Source organism: Lactuca saligna, chromosome 8 (assembly GCF_052625555.1).
Source record: "Lactuca saligna cultivar CGN05327 chromosome 8, ASM5262555v1, whole genome shotgun sequence".
In the NCBI taxonomy this organism is placed as follows: Eukaryota; Viridiplantae; Streptophyta; class Magnoliopsida; order Asterales; family Asteraceae; genus Lactuca; species Lactuca saligna.
Window position 1 is genome coordinate 142,307,444 of NC_136424.1, and position 17,752 is coordinate 142,325,195.

The following is a 17,752-nucleotide window of genomic DNA, read 5'->3' on the forward strand; positions in this document are numbered from 1 at the left end:
TGCATATAAAGACTTCAAGAAAGAAATCATCATTTGTTGATGATCTCAAGAAAACGGTTTCATGGATTGGATTGAAATCAACGGATGAAAATTTGACAAGAGAAGAGTACCATTAAACCCCACAACATGGAGATATAACAAGTAAAACAATGCTTTTGAATGGAGCTCCATTAAAGTTAACTGAAAATGGAGATATACCATGTTTTGAACCAAATTTCGTGAAGGTTGATGCTAAGATTTCTATTTCTTTCTCCCCAAGTCTTGCCACCAGATGGTGACATGTGGTACCAAGTTCAGCCATATTTCATCCTATAAATAGAACCTCTTCCACCCTCATTTTCTTCACACCTTTCACATACTTTCTTCTCTTTACTCTCTCTCTCTCTCTCTTTAGAACTTCTCTCTAGCCCAGAAACCCCCTGAAAAGCCTAGGGAACCTCCCTAGCACGAGGCGGAAGCCCCAGAGTGCTCGACGGCTCCGAGAAGAAGAGATTTTCGACTCGGGAATGGTACTCCAAGCAAAGCCCAGTTTTCTGTAAAACCCGTTGTAAGTGAGCTATGCCTACGCTATCTTTAATATAACTTTTATTCAATTATAGTAACGTTATTAGGAACTTATAATAAGTACTTGGGCTATTATAATGGGTTATATAAGTATTGTTTAATGCTTATATAATAGTAATAATAGCTAGACTATTAATTAGTCTCGGTGAATAATTGACTAAACTCTAGTGGTAATAATACTAGGTTTCGTCGAAGGAAATTATTTTTAAGAAGCGAAGCGCTGTCTAAGTTCGGAATCACCACCTTTTCAAGTGAGTGCATAGTTACTTTCATCTTACACATAGATATGAAGTATTTTTTATAAATTACATGCCATGTGTGCATATTATCTGGATACTTGCTGTCTATGCTGGATGAATGATTTTATACATGTTTTAAATGATTTAAACTATATATTTATTTTATATCTACAAATATGTTGGGATAAAACATGGGTAGATGAAATAGTTGATGTGTGACGAATTAAATGATGAGAGATAGGTGATGATAATTAGGTGAGGATAAATATGTGATGATGAATCGGTGATGTAGGATGAAAGATCCTATAACCTTGTCCGACAATTTGGAGATGTGGTCATCTACCAGAGTATAGATGGCGACCACAGACTATTATAGACAACCCCGTGGAAACACCAGCAGACTCATAACCTGTAGGTGATGAATTATGAGTTTAGGCGATGTTGTAACTACGTATTCATGTGATGATACTCTAACCCCTTACTATGAATTACGAGTTCAGGCGATGTTGTAACTACGTATTCATGCGATGATACCCTCACCCTTATTGGGCACGTATTGAGGGAGTAATCCTTGAATCAATATTGTCTATGCGATGTAGGTGATGATCCTTAGGAAGAGTCCTTAGGAATAAACATATAAGGAAATGCGATGTAAGGAGATGTGAGGTAAATATGATGTAAGAGATGACCCTTAGGATAAATCCTTAGGGAAGGTACTTAGGAATAAAGAAGATAATGGGTAATTGGGTTGATTGTTTGATGATTAAACATAATAATTATATTATTGTGGGTTGAAAACCCTATGTACTCACCAGGTTTCCCAACCTGACCCACTCAGTTTACTTGTATCACAGGTGACGATGTGAAGTTACGTTACACTGAGAGATTAAGGAGATATAGATCACTAGTGTAAATGAATGTAAGCTCTGTTTATGATTATGTTTCTGTATTGACGATGACATTCCAAATGTTTTAAAAGGAATGAAAATACATTTCTTCGAAAATGATTTGATAATGAAATTATCATGTTTTTCTGGGAACAAATTCAACAACGTTTTTATTGAAAGAGGTACTCTGATTTTTATAAAGCATAAACTGAATTGGTCTTTTTGGCCGTGAAAATGGGGATGTCACAGTTGGTATCAGAGCTTTAGTTTAAACGAATTAGGAATTTATAGGATTCCTAGACTTAAACTTAGAATGCTAAGCAATGACTGTGAGATGTGAGCACTTGCTTATTTTAGGAATTATGCCTAAAACTGCTTTTATCTGCTGAATGCTTTGTGTCTGATATGACGTTGTTTGTTCGGATCTATGGTCTATTGCCAACCAGATCTTGACACTTTATGTGTTCAGGTTTCTAAACGTTTAATTATGGTATTAGAACTGTCATATAACTTTTCGGAGAGATATAGGGATTATACGTTAATTATAGATAAAATCTTTCCTATCTTAATTCTCGTCATTACACACTGACCGTATGATTTGGTGTATATATGGAAATGCCAATAACCTGAAGTGGAGTCGGGAATGCGAATGGGAATATGAATCAACAACCCCCAGTGATTGAACAAATACCTGTTGTAGTAACCGCACCCGAGCCAATCACCATGGTCGGGGTACAGGTGATGATCCAAATGATGTTGGATCGTCAAATGGAGAAAACAAGGCGTTTACTTCAACAAAATCAAGAGGTAATTACGATACCTATTGAACAGACCGAGCTGAATGATGGACACTCAGAAGGAGGGAACTACAGTGGGACGGTTGGGCAAGCAACCCACCGATAGTTAGACGAAACAATCAGGATGGAGGAAATGACGAACGTGGGTGCAAGTACAAGGATTTCATGGCATACAAACCCCTGAGTCTTTCTAGAAGCCCATCACCGGTGGAAGTTATGGATTGGATCTCTGAGATGGAGACAATGTTTGAGAGTTGCAAGTGTAGCAACAAACAAAAGACCTCCCTTGCGGTCCCTTTGTTAAAGTCTGTAGTACTGAGCTGGTGGAAGACACTAGCTAACACGATGCCCAAGGGAGAAGCAAGCAAGATGTCTTAGGAAGATTTCCTAATGCAATTAAAGATGCAGTATTGCTCTGAGCAGGATCTTCTGGAGATCAACAATGAATTCCAGAATCTGAAGAAGGGGAGGATGAGTGCCACCAAGTCCAAGTTTTATGGAGAAGATGAAGCTCGTTTCTTATCTAGTTCCAACTTAGCTCTCCAAGGTCAACAAGTTTGCGAATGGATTACCAGTGGACTTTGGTCTAATGGTCAAGCAAGCAACCACTCTAAAAGCCGCCATATGGGCTGCTAAGAATGTTGAGACCCAGATAAGAGAGAAGGGTCTAGAGAGAGCTGAAGTTGGCGAGAAAGGAAGCATGAAGGATCTTCAAGGTCCAACAAGGAGAGAAAATTCCCGAAGTCTGGAGGAGGAGGAGGCGAAGCAAGATGGTGTGAGAAGTGCAAGAAGAAGCACTTCGGAAGATGTGATGGAAAAGTGACGTGCTATAAGTGTGGTAGGATCGGTCACTATTCTAGAGATTGTACATTTGACAACAAGAAGTGCTACGAATTTGGAAATGATAGGCATATTTCAAAGAACTGTCCAAAGAAGAACGAAGCTGCAAGGCTAAATGCACCACTAAATCCAAAATCAAGAGCATTCAAAATGATCCTTGATGAAGTAGATGGCAATGCAAGGAATCAGGAGTGAGGATGGATATCCGAGGACCAAGTTATCAAGAAGCCATGTGGATAGTATCAGGAGGTGTAGCCTATTAGAGGCATAGTATAGGTTGAACTTGAACACTTATGTAATCATTTCAAGGAATAATATAAAACCTTCGTTTTGTTATCTGATGTGTAAAATTGTTATGTGATTTTTTATGGTTAATTGGAAAACTGTGAGACAATACTTGGGACGAGTATGAGTATGTGTGAAAGGTAGTAGATGCATATACTACCGGAAGCACATGAGTCACGCTTGGATCAGGGAAAGTCACAAGGTTACCAAGAAGCTAGTAGTTGATTTCATTTTATTCAAGTATGTTGTTACCGTCATTTCGGTAATGACTAAGAAGATGATTGTTATTCTGACCTTAGTATCATATCTAATTGAGTCCGACTACAATGAGTATGTTACGTGGTTCAGAAAACCAAGTTTGATGTAACATCTGACTTAAGTCGGAAGATTGAAATAAAAGATAATCAAAGCGATCAGTAGAGGTATCGTGATAGTTGCTTGTAGCTAGAAACACTACCTTTTAATATGTGATTAGAACATGAAGGAAGGTATAGTCTATTCTGGAATTTGACTCTAAAAGACCTGAGTCCAAGCAATGCATGATACAATGAGAGGTCAGTAGAACATTTCCCGTCGGTCTATTATGATAATCGAAGGAAGAAATTTATCTCATGTTTATTAAAGAAAGAGTCTCCAATAAAGATCAAGATTGCAACATAAAGATTATGATTGGAAATCTAACAAGAGATAGAGAGTGGGTCCAAGATCGGGCACCGCCTGCAGTCAGCAGGTCTTAGAGTTAGATACTCGTTCGAAGAAACATGAAAGTTACGATTAGTACTTAGGATGAAGAAATAACGTATGGAGTCGTCATGTGAGCACTGTTTCGTTGATGATTCCAGAATGTAATCATCCTAAGGGGGGAGATAATTGTAATGCCCGTAGATCCGGGCTAGCCAATTTAGAGATAATAGGGGTCGAAAATGACTTTTTGAAAAAATCTCATTTAGATTAAATAAACTTAACCAAATTTTAGAATATGTCTCAAGGTTTCTGTGCATATAAAGAGCACCGAAATCCGAGTTATAACGAAGAAGTTATGACCAATCGAAGTTTTGTGACGGAACCGACACAACACTGGGGAGACGTAAATAGTGAATTTATGTTAGAGCGACTTTTAGCCTTAGTGATCTGAATGAAAGTCATATAATATGTTAACCTAAGAGCATCCATAAAAAGAACGCCCAAATCTGACTTCGTATGAGGAAATTATGATTTTTCTAAGATTTGGCTTAGCAGTGCACGACCCGAAACTCAAATTTTAGTTCAAGCGGTTTTTGGCTTAGACAACCTAAATGAGAGTTGGAGATATCATTAATAGGAACTCAACGGTAAATATATATATATATATATATATATATATATATATATATATATATATATATATATATATATATATAACGGTGTCTAAATGAAGGAGTTATGAATTTTTCGCGGTCATTTAACAGTCTAATCTTCTCGTGTTGTTAGATTTAAGATCGGTCGACAATTAGCCGACGAAGTCGTAATGAAAGATGTAGATCTTATTTTTACATACACGTGGATATCAAGAACGTCAAAAAAAAGAGCTCGTATGTGAAAGTTACGGATTTTAGAAGTCGGAAGTGTGCTGTGCGAAAATGGGTGACGTGACACAATCTTGGCCATTGCTTTCTCCCCAAGTCTTGCCACCAGATGGTGACATCTGGCACGAAGTTCAGCTATACTTCACCCTATAAATAGAACCTCTCCCACCCTTATTTTCTTCACACCTTTCCTATTCTTTCTTCTCTTTACTCTCTCTCTAGAACCTCTCTCTAGCCCTAAAACCCCCGAAAAGCCTAGGGAACCTCCCTAGCACTAGGCGGAAGCCTTCGAGTGCTCGACGACTCTGAGAAGAAGAGTTTTGCCGCTCGGTAACGCTGCTCCTAGCAAAGCTTGGTTTTCTATAAAACCCGTTGTAAGTGAGCTACGCCTACGCTATTTTTAATATAGTTGTTATTTAACTATAGTAACATTATTAGAAACTTATAATAAGTACTTGGAATATTATTATGGGTTATATAAGTATTGTTTAACACTTATATAATAGTAATAATAGCTAGACTATTAATTAGTCTCGGTGAATAATAGACTAAACTCTAGTGGTAATAATACAAGGTTTCGTCGAAGGAAAATATTTTTAAGAAGCGAAGCGCTGTGTAAGTTCGGAATCACCACCTTTTCAAGTGAGTGCATAGTTACTTTCATCTTACACATAAATTACGTGCCATGTGTGCATATTATTTGGATACTTGCTGTCTGTGCTGGATGAATGATCTTATACATGTTTTAAATGATTTAAACTATATATTTATTTTATATCTACAAATATGTTGGGATAAAACATGGGTAGATGAAATAGCTAGTTGATGTGTGATGAAATAAATAATGAGAGATAGGTAATCATAGGAAGGTGATGATAATTAGGTGAGGATAGATATGTGATGATGAATCGGTGATGTAGGATGAAAGATCCTATAACCTTGTCCGACAATTTGGAGATGTAGTCATCTACCAGAGTATAGATGGCGACCACAGACTATTATAGACAACCCCGTGGAAACACCAGCAGACTCATAACCTATAGGTGATGAATTATGAGTTTAGGCGATGATGTAACTACGTATTCATGTGATGATACTCTAACCCCTTACTATGAATTACGAGTTCAGGCGATGTTGTAACTACGTATTCATGCGATGATACCATAACCCTTGTTGGGCATGTATTGAGGGAGTAATCCCTGAATCAATATTGTCTATGCGATGTAGGTGATGATCCTTAGGGAGAGTCCTTAGGAATAAACATATAAGGAAATGCGATGTAAGGAGATGTGAGGTAAATATGATGTAAGAGATGACCCTTAGGATAAATCCTTAGGGAAGGTACTTAGGAATAAAGAAGATAATGGGTAATTGGGTTGATTGTTTGATGATTAAACATAATAATTATATTATTGTGGGTTGAAAACCCTATGTACTCACCAGGTTTCCCAACCTGACCCACTCAGTTTACTTGTATCACAGGTGACGATGTGAAGTTACGTTACACTGAGAGATTAAGGAGATATAGATCACTAGTGTAAATGAATGTAAGTTCTGTTTATGCTAATGTTTATGTATTGACGATGACATCCCAAATGTTTTAAAAGGAATAAAAATACATTTCTTCGGAAATGATTTGATAATGAAATTATCATGTGTTTCTCGAAACAAATTCCGCAACATTTTTATTGAACGAGATACTCTAATTTTTATAAAGCATAAACAAAATCGATCTTTGTTGGTTGTGAAAATGGGGATGTCACAAACCGTATCACTATGGATTTATTAACTGTCTGTTAATTATACACTTAATTAATTTAATAAAACCATAAGGGTTTAATTTGAACTTTTTAAAAAAATAGGGTTTTAGAATTTAAAATTTCAAAAATTAAACTTTTAATCAAACAATTTTAAATTCCAAAACTTGAGGGCAAGTCTTGAGATATTTCAAAACATTAGGGTTTAGAATTTAAATATTTCAAAATTAAAATTTTAATCAAAAAAATTAAATTCCAAAACTTGAAGGCAAGTTTTGAAACTTTTCAAAACATTGTCAAGAATATTCTAGATCAACAATTCAAATAAGGCAATTAACAATTAATTATGGTTATCTAATTTTGACCTAGTCCAATTACTTGCAAGATAATTCACCGAATAACTTAAATAATTAAACATTATCTTATAATTAAGGTAACAAATATTTGATTAATTGATAATTATCTACTATTTTGGCAAGGATAATCAACCAATATCATAAAAATTCGAATTTTATCAATAAAAAAAATCATTTTGGTAATTATCCCACAGCAAAAAGAGCATAATATCCCGATTTTCCCTCTGTCTGACCCCGGGACTCACCAAGTCAGGGACTGGACTCATTGATTCGACCTGTCTCGCCGAGTTCATCCACTAACTTGTCGAGTCAGTCATGCAGAGAGCAAAAAAATCGATTTTCAAGCAATAAACGATCAAATATGCATCAAATTCATTAACAAATAGCCCTAGGCTCTAATAACACTAATGGTTTTTTAGCACTACATCATTCCTATGTTGTGCATGCAAACCCTAAAGCTTTGGATCTAGTTTGTCTAATTAACATGCAATAATCATCCAAATCCATAAACCCTAGATCTATCATACTATGAACCGAATTAAGGGTTTAGAAATTACCTTTGATTGTTATGTAGTAATAACAATCTATTCGTCCTTGTAATTGCTTCTAAAAGCTTAGTGTCACAAATGTCACATCTCTAATGGCTCAAAAATACCAAGAGCAAGAGGATGAAGAAGGAGAAGAGGAGAGGCACTAAAAACGTCTAGAAACCCTAAGGAATCAGTTAGCCATATTTTTGGTGCCCTAGGGGTCCTTAAATATGTGAGACTATTAGGGTTATCTAACAAGGAAACCCTAATTTGACTGCTTAGGCCCTAAGCAGCCCATGGACACCCTCCTTAGAGGCCTTGGACAATTTCTAATGGGTTTTTCCATAGAATTCGTCCACTCCTCTAATATGGAGTCCATTAGCACAATATTCAACTATCACATAATTGATAGTTTTATCCCCTAAGTTTAATTAATCTCTTTTAGCCACAAAATTAATTCTTAATTAATTATTAACTAATATTAATTAAACAATATGATTTCTTCTTTAATATATTATTTTCATAATATATTAGTAAATCATAATTAATCCTCTCCCTCCATAATTCATCCTATCAAGTTACTTTGGTGAAGGCAGCCTAAAATGACCATGCACCATCGGGTCAAGTACATACCAGAATAGTAATGGACTTAGACACTAATCCAACAAATCCTTCATCACGTCAAGTAACCTCCGCTGCCTCATATCCAAGTTGGGCTGATCCATCAGATACCTCAGACTCTTGTAGTTCGTATACCTGGTACACCGAACTTCATACATGTAGTGGCGCCAAATCTTGAGGGCGAAAACCACAACCCTAAACTCCAGATCATGAGTAGGATAATTTTCCACATGAGGATATAGCTACCTTGAAGTGTAACCAATCATGTAGCCCTAAATCCATTAGTGATGCATCACAATACACCAAAAAATCCTCGAATCCATCAGAGATGGTAAGTATCGATGCCTCACAAAGCTTCAGACGTAGAGTCTCGAAGGCTGCTTGAGGGGCCCCAATGGAAAGTGACGTTCTTCCTCATCAATCTAGTGAGAGTAACTACAATCTTGGAGAAGTCACAAATGAATCTCTTGTAGTAACCTTCCATCCCAAGGAAACTCTAAATCTTAAAAAGAGTCTTTAGAACTTCTCAACACATAACCACCTCGATCTTGGCCTGGTCAACCAAAATACCGTTCTGGTTGACGTGGTGCCCCAGGAACTGGACCTCGTGCAACTAGAACTCACCTTGGAGAACTTGGTGTACAACCTCTCTGCCCTAAGGACTCCAATAATCTCACGAATGTGCTCCTAATGCGGTTCCTTGTTCTTAGAATAGACCAAGATATCATTGATAACAACAATCACTAATCGATCATACTCCAGGAACGCTTCCGGTGCGTTGGTGAGCCCAAAAGGCATCACCATGAACTCATAATGCCCACAACATAGTTCAAAATGTTTTCTTCGGAATTTCCTCCTCGCGAACCCTCATATGATTGTAACAGGATCTCAATTAGATCTTGGAAAACCAATAAGCTCCCTGCAACTGATCAAAAAGATCAGCAATCCACAACAATTGGTACTGGTTCTTCACCGTCATCTTGCTCAAATCCCAGTAATCAATGTATATCCGGTATGAACCGTCCTTCTTCTTGAAAAAAAAAAGCATCAGTGCTCCTAATGATAAACTACTTATCTAAATGAGCTCCTTTCCCAATAGTTTCTAGAGTTGAGACGACAACTCTTGCATCTCAGGTGACACAAGGTGATATGATGCCTTCGTAATTAGGGAAGCACTAGGGATCAGATCAATCCAGAACTCCACTTGTCTCTCGGGAAGCATGCCAGAAAAATCATCAGGGAAAACATTAGGAAAAAATCCTCACAATCAGGACATTGTAAACTGAATTCTTCCCCCAACCCATGAATCAACCATATACGCTAGATACCCCATACACCCATGATGAAGATACAGTCTTACCCTGGTGACGGAACATAAAGCATAACAAACTCTGGTACCCTCTCCATAGATAGTTAATACTCCCCCACTTGGGTCACGAACCAACACCAACTACTTTTAACAGTGAATAAATGCTTCGAACCGACTTAACCAATCCATACTCGAAAATCTACAACACACAATCCCAGTATATCTCAAAAGAAATTGTGCAATCCTTAGCTATAGCAACCCTCAAGGGTTGATCCAAGGCCTCACATGAAATACTGAAATATATACAAAAGGATGTGGACACAAAATACCGAATTACTAGCTCTCCCCCACTTGGGTTTGAATCCGAAGTAAGTGTTGCTCATAGTCGATCACTGCTCCAATTAGGGTCAACCAATCCATGCCCACAACGACTTTGTTCCCATGCAGAGGAATGAGAACCAAATCAACTAGGTATCGATCGTGGAACAACTGGAGAGTACAATCCTGGTGAACTCTCGCAACCCTAACCGTCCTATCATTAGCACTCTCCACATCAATAGGATGATCCGGCTCCCCTGGAGCCCCATCAAACCTCTTGCTAAGCGCAAGTGATACAAAATATCCGGTAGCCCCCGAATCAAACAATACCAGAGCAGAGATACCATTCACAAGGAATGATCCTAAAATAAAACACATAAACATGAGTAAGCAATTCAATAAAAAATAAAGATATAGGGATAAGATACATGCACGTCACAACATCATGAGTTGCACGCTCTTCCTGTACCGTCAGCTGGAAATCACTGCTCTTCACCGCTGGCGCATCTACCCGGCCCTGACGGCCGTCAGTAATCCTCAAAGGCGCAGGGGAGAATGATGACACCGATCCTGACACAATGAAACTCGGACAATGGGCTTTCTTGTAGCCCCTTTTATTGCACTAAATGCAAATCAGATCAGATACCTGAGTGGTATGGGTGGAAGCAGTACAATCCCTGCTGATATGACTAGTATGGCTACAGTTGAAGCAGCCAGAACCACCTACTCTACACGTCCCCTCATGCATCTTGCTGCAGTGGCTACGACCCTGCTGCCCTCTTGTTTAGTATCAGACACCTTGGGCCTCTTGCCCAAACCCTCAGCACTTGTCCCAGAATCTGGCTTCCTCTTCTTTTCCATCTCCAAGTCAATCTCCCTCTCCCTAGCCCTTGTTGTCATGTCCTATAGTGTCTTGCAGCTAGATCGGCTACGAAATTGTCGAATATTACTCCTCAGCATCTCATGGTACCGAGCCTTCTTCATCTCCTTGTCCGCCACATACTGCGAAACCAGAAGTGTCCTCTCCCTGAACATAGTGGTGATCACATCCACCGTCTCAGTAGTCTAACGGGGATCCTGGAACTCTCGTGCCAGCTGCTACATCTCGATCACCGGTTCAAAATAGGCTCGAAACCTAGTCGATAAATCACTCCAGGTCATCAATTTAATAGCAACATCATCTCATATAGCATGCCCCACCTCCTCCCACCAATCTTATGCCCCGTCCTTCAGGAGGCAAGAAGCTAGTCTGACCTTGTCCCCCTTAGGACAACAAATGGTACGATAGGCATTAGCAACGTCTATCAACCACCTGATACTTGCATGGGGTCCCTTTCTCCATGATAATCTAGTGCTCTGTATGCCTGAAACTTCCGAAAATTCATAGATGGCATCCCGACCAAAGCCACAATCTCAATGTAAAAGGCGCTCAACCGCTCATCAAGAAGCTCTAGAATGCCCTCCGTTACTAAGCCAAAAATCACAGGAATTTGCTCAAGGATATTGCACATAATCTTAGACAAGATGAACTACCTCGTCTGGTCATCAAGCTGCCCAACTCCAGAACCCGATCCTGAACCCTCGCTGGCTCCTGAACTACCAACAGGTCTGCTCTCAAATTCACCATACTGAAAATATACCACATAAACCATCAGAATGTGCATCAATATATATATATATATATATATATATATATATATATATATATATATATATATATATATATATATATTGGGGAATTACAACTCCACAAGCTCCCTGGCTTCATCGCGACCCTCTTTGCATCGTGTAACGATCAAAATTTCAACAAAATTTAACTTTTCAAAACATCCCAATTACTTTAAGTTTTTACAAAAAGGTTTTCAATACATGTATTATCAGAGTATTCCCAGAACCATAATATAAAACATAAACACGAGGAGCGGTACGATCACACCTTCGCCTTGCCACGGTCTCCTGAAGAACCTAAAAAACATTAAACCACAACTGTAAGCCCGAAAGCTTAGTGAGATACCCCAAAATACTAACCACATATACCATACACGTATAACATGTAATATCGTAAACGATCACAGAACAGCCATGCATATCGGGTATACTGTGTGACTGGTTCGCCGTATCGTGCCTTCAGTCCACTGGGTCGACCCTTCGAGTCTAGTCATGTCCCTCGAGTCTGCAGTGTGGTTGGTCCGCCCGCACCGGGCCTTCAACACAGCTGGTCCACTCTCTGAGGCTAAAGTATGACTGGTCTGCCCACATCGGGCCTTCAGTCGGCCTGGTCCACTCTCCGAGCCTCGGCATGCCTGGTCCTCCCTCGTGGGGCTTACAGCCTATCCGGACCGCTCACTGGGTCTTCGGAATAACTGGTCTGCCCTGGGTATGTTGGCCTATAGCACAAAGAAGGTCCCGCCTCAACCTAACCCCAGTCAACAACCATGTGCACATAAACATACAATCATATAACAATTCACATTCAATCAAACCGATCCAGCAGATCACGTATCATAACATACTCTAAGCAGGGTACCGACCTAACAGGTCACTCACATATACCATCCTAATATCTGGATGCAAACATAACAAGGCAACAACATACCAACGATACCCGGATTACAATCTGATAAAGGGCCAACCTTGGTGCCTTAGACCCTGTTGATATAGTGAGGATAACTCACCTCGCACTGCCGAAACTCTGAACTGAAGAAGCAGATTCTCGAATCACCGACTCACCGCAAATCCCGAACTAGCCAACATAGCACAAATAAGCATTAGGTCAAGTGCAATACTCTTCCAAGGGTCAATTGACCATTTTACCCTTAACTCAATCCAGCCCAACACTAGGTAAGCTCCCAAGCCCACCAATGGGCCAAAGTCCAAAAGTCCGAAGCAAAGCCCATTATTGGCCAAATTTACTAAATTGGGCCCACCTCACCAAATGGGCCTAGACCCATGATCCATAATAACCAATAGGCCCACAATACTCTATCCATAATGTCCAAACATGGCCCAAAATCCATCAGCCCAATAACAACCCAAACCATAAGGCCCAAAATGAAAAACCCAACAGAGGGAGTACGCTGGGCGTACCCTCCCTGGTACGCTGGGCGTACACGCTGATTCGCAACTGGGAATCGGGGCTCTGACCCGCTACGCGGGGCGTACTACTATGTTACACAGGGCATAACTCCACTACTCATTAAGTCCTCATAACTTCTTAATGGCTTAAGCTCTTAAGCCCAAACTTCAGATCCCTAGGCCAAATATGCTTAAGATTCATAAAGTCTCAAACTTTATCACTTGGGACATTCATAAAGCTCTTAATCCAAGGTCTTAATCCATTAAGACCTACATATCTCACACATGGAACAACCACAACCCTTGGGACCTCATTTTTCTCACTCAAGACCTCTCCTAAGGTCTGAAAGGATAGATAATCTTGACCAATTTGAAACATGCAACAAGATAAGGAATTTTGGGACAATAATGATGTCAAAGCTTCACAATACATAGATCTACACAATATGAATGTTAAGCAAGAAGCTTTATACCTCAAATAGGCTCCGAAGGATGATATCTTTCCAGATCTATAAGCTCCAATCGTTCCTCTCCTTCTTTGACAACTTCTCCTTTCTTCTTCTAGCTTCTCTTTTGCCAAAATGAGCTTTCCAAGACCAAACACACCTAACCAAGGAGGTGGGACGGCTATCTTAGGGTTTCTGAGGTTAAGAGAGTGATTATGGAGGCTAAGGAGGGACCCTTTATGTTCTTTATATAGTGGTTGCCTTAAAATTAGGGTTTTGGGGATTATGAGAGTACGCTGGGTGTACCTCTAGTACGTTGGGCGTACTCACCCAAACACCCGCGTTCTTTCCTCCACTATATTGGGCGTACGTCCAGCTTACGCTGGGCGTACCCAGCATGATCCCTTTTTTCACTTTTACCCTAAAAGGACCAACATTACGCTTTCTCTTAAATCTTAATGACTCATACACAAATACTTTACGAACGGGGCATTACACATCGAGTACGGATCCTCTGCTTTTAGTAGTACGGGTCAATACTACCTTCCACATCTATTCATTTTCCTCAAGATGTTCCTCAACTCAGCCTGGTTACTCCTCACAGGTAAGGCTCCCAACACTAAATCTCATTATAGGTTTTCCTAGGGAAAACTCCACACCATTCTCCGCCATCAGCTGCAGAAGGAACTCCCGCTAACTTCCTCTAACTAGCCTACGAATACAATTACATATTACAAAACCTAGGTAATTATCCAAATGTAAGGTCTCACACTACAACGGTTGGACTCAAATAATAGTTGCGCAATAGAGTTAAAACCTAACCTTCTAAAATTATTTAGTTCCCATAATATGTAACTTAGTATATTCGGTTACTAGTCAGCGGAAGCTAGCTAGAACTCCTACAAGCACAAAGCAAGAAGCATTCGAGCATCGAGTACCAGAACCAAGCATAACCTAATCAGGCCATCCTATCATTAACTAATTAGCACTAGCATGCAAGTCTATAAGCTCATACATCAAGCATACAAAAGGCATCTCTCCTAGATCCTTAGCCCTAATCTAGCATGCGATTCATAGATTCACAATTCAAAACATATCAGAAACATGTATGGGTACTTTCGGAAACTTACTTGAGTTCGACTGATTGCATGCACCACACCCTTCCTTATTTTAGAAAACTCTTTTCTTAAAATATGTTTCATTTTTGAAAACTATACCAAGTCCTCAGTTTGAGTTCAGACACACCCGAGAGCGTACTGAATCCCTCAAACCAAGGCTCCGATACCATCTTGTAACAACCAAAAATTATGACCCAAAAATTACATTTTTGATTAATGTAAAAAACAGATTTCCAAAACCTTGTTCATACATCCAAATATAATAAATATAGCAAGTATCATCAAAATCAGAGTATGTCCCATAAACAAAATACAAATAGTGTGTGCGATGCACTCAACTCGAGCTCTTCCCATTGGAATCGAAAGTACCTAAAACATAAAATAAAATTCGTAAGCACAAAGCTTAGTGAGTTCCCCAAACTACCTCATACCATATATACAATAAACATATAATGGGCTCCGCCCGGCATCAGACCCCGTCCTACACTGGGCCCCGTTCGGCAACGAGCTCCACTCGGTAATGGATCAGGCCCAACCTAGCATATATATAACATATATCAAATAATCACATACACATGCAATCATCGCATAGATACATAGCATACAAATAGTCACCGGGCCTCGCCCGGCATTGGGCCTTAGCCCAACAAGCATATAAACACATACACATGCAAGAGTCATGAAGATAGCTAGCGTACTTAAATAGAATAAGCATGGCCTGAAATTGGTGCCTTCAGCCCGTTAAACCCAGTAAGGAAACTCACCTCAGTTTGCTGAACACAAAAGCTTCTTGACTACTAGTCCAAATCTCACACTGAAGAAATATACAAAACACAAGAATTAGAATTGAGTCACAACTTAGACAAATTCCCACATTTTAATCTAAGTCCCACCCTCAAAGCCCAAATGTCTAACCTACATTAATGGGCCTAAGATCAAAATCCAAACTATAATGGGCCACATGCCCAATAAGGCCCAACCAGGGCACCAATGCCCAAAACTAGAACAAAGTCCAAAACATGGCCCAAGGAAAGCCTACTGATGGATTGAACATTGGGTGTTCCCTTGTGGAATGTTGGGCGTTCATCACCAGCCAACAGATCACGAACCTTAGCCAGAACACTATGCGTTCCTCGACCCAACGTTGTACGTTCGCATACTGACTCCCAAAAATGATTATTAAGCACTTAATGCTTAAAGCCGCACGACCAAACATGGCTCTAAGTCCTAAAGAACATCTAGAACCATAAAGTCACTAACCTGGTGGCTTTGCATGCCCCAAAAGGTCCCAAATTCAAAATATAGCATTCAACTTCCATAAAAAAGGGCTTAATCTCATGCATGAGGTTTATAAAACTCTAAAGATGCAAACTTTATGAATGTAGAACCTCAAAAACACCAAGAGGAGCAACTCAAAGCTTCTGGAGTGATCACAAACTACAAGATCTCAACTATGGGATCAAAAAGGGACTAAAATCCATAAAGACTTAGATCTAAGATTCTAATGAACAATGTTAGAGCTGTATATCTCAAATAAGCTAGAAATGGAGTAGAGAACCAATATCTATTAGCTCCTACTTGAACCATCACCTTACACCAAGCTTCTCTTCCTTGAATGAGATTCAAACACACACCAAAACACACACAATGAGCTCACAACACTCTTAGAGGCTCTAGAGTTTCGAGATTAGGGTTTGGGGGCTATGGAGGCTGGAAATGAGGCCAACACCTGGGACTCAAGGTGTTTAAATAGGTCTCAAACCTAAGAAATTAGGGGTTTGAGCTCCATGCGTAAACACCATGCGTTCCACAATCGCCTCTAAAAGTCCAAACTTGGAAGAAATGGTCCCTCTTCCCCCTCTAACTTGCAAAACAAGGCCGAAAAGCAATAAGTTAATATATAAGGGACCAAAAATGAATAATACTTGGATCGAGCGTTATAATAAAAATCTACAAGCTGAAGTGTATAGTCAAGCCTTTACCTTCCAATAATCATTAGAAGTACCTGAGACACATTTAATCCAAAATTGTAAGCATTAAGCTTAGCCAGTTTCCTAAAATATCACATACAACACATCATAATAAACAAGTATGGGTTTTCAGTAGCCGTGGGGATTATCAACAATACTAATGGGCTAACATCACACCATATGGATTAACAACATGTTCTCAGGGGTTATTTGCAACCATGGGGACTATCAATAGCCTCATGGACTCAAAACTATCCTGGAGTTATCATCATCTTAATTATATAATAGTAATAAAAAAATTAGGGTCCCGCAAGTCAATACACATACACTACCACACATAAATATAATGAGAAAACTCACTTGTGAATAGCAGCTAGACAAAACAACTCACAGACAAAGTAGACATGTATAACAAGGCAGCTAACAACAATAAAGACATACCCTCTCCGTCTACACCCTAAAAACCTAATTTGATCAAAAATCAACCATGGTTAAAACTCAATAGTCAACCCTCAGTCAACTATGCTCAACGCACTTACTACTCTATGGTTAGTGTAGAGATCCATATGAAAATGGGCCAAAACTACGCTACACTTAGCGTAAAGGAGTCTATATTCAGTGTAGCATTCTGATGTCCAAAAATCCCATTAAGCTCTTAATACATAAAGTTAGCTCCCCAAACTTTTAGATGTTAACCAAATAAACGATCTAATGGATAAAGTCTTTGACTTTACCTATTTGCATGCCAACAAAAAGCAATAAAACCAAACCCTAAGTCCATGAAGTACTCTAATGCTTAAGAAATCATGCATGGATGGATGAGAGTGACCAAGCTCTCATTTTGATGACTCAACAATCCTAAAAACATCTAGAAATGGCCTTCAAACGATCTGGAGTAACTCATGCTCACAAAGACCGAGATTATGGGACAAAAATCATATAAATCCATGACCAAACTAAATCTCGCCTGAAAGAACATCAAGATGGGAACTTTATACTTTCTGGAGGTGAACTATGAGGTGCAAAATATGGATATACAAAGCTTGGAGCTCCTAAATGCTTCTCCAATGATCTC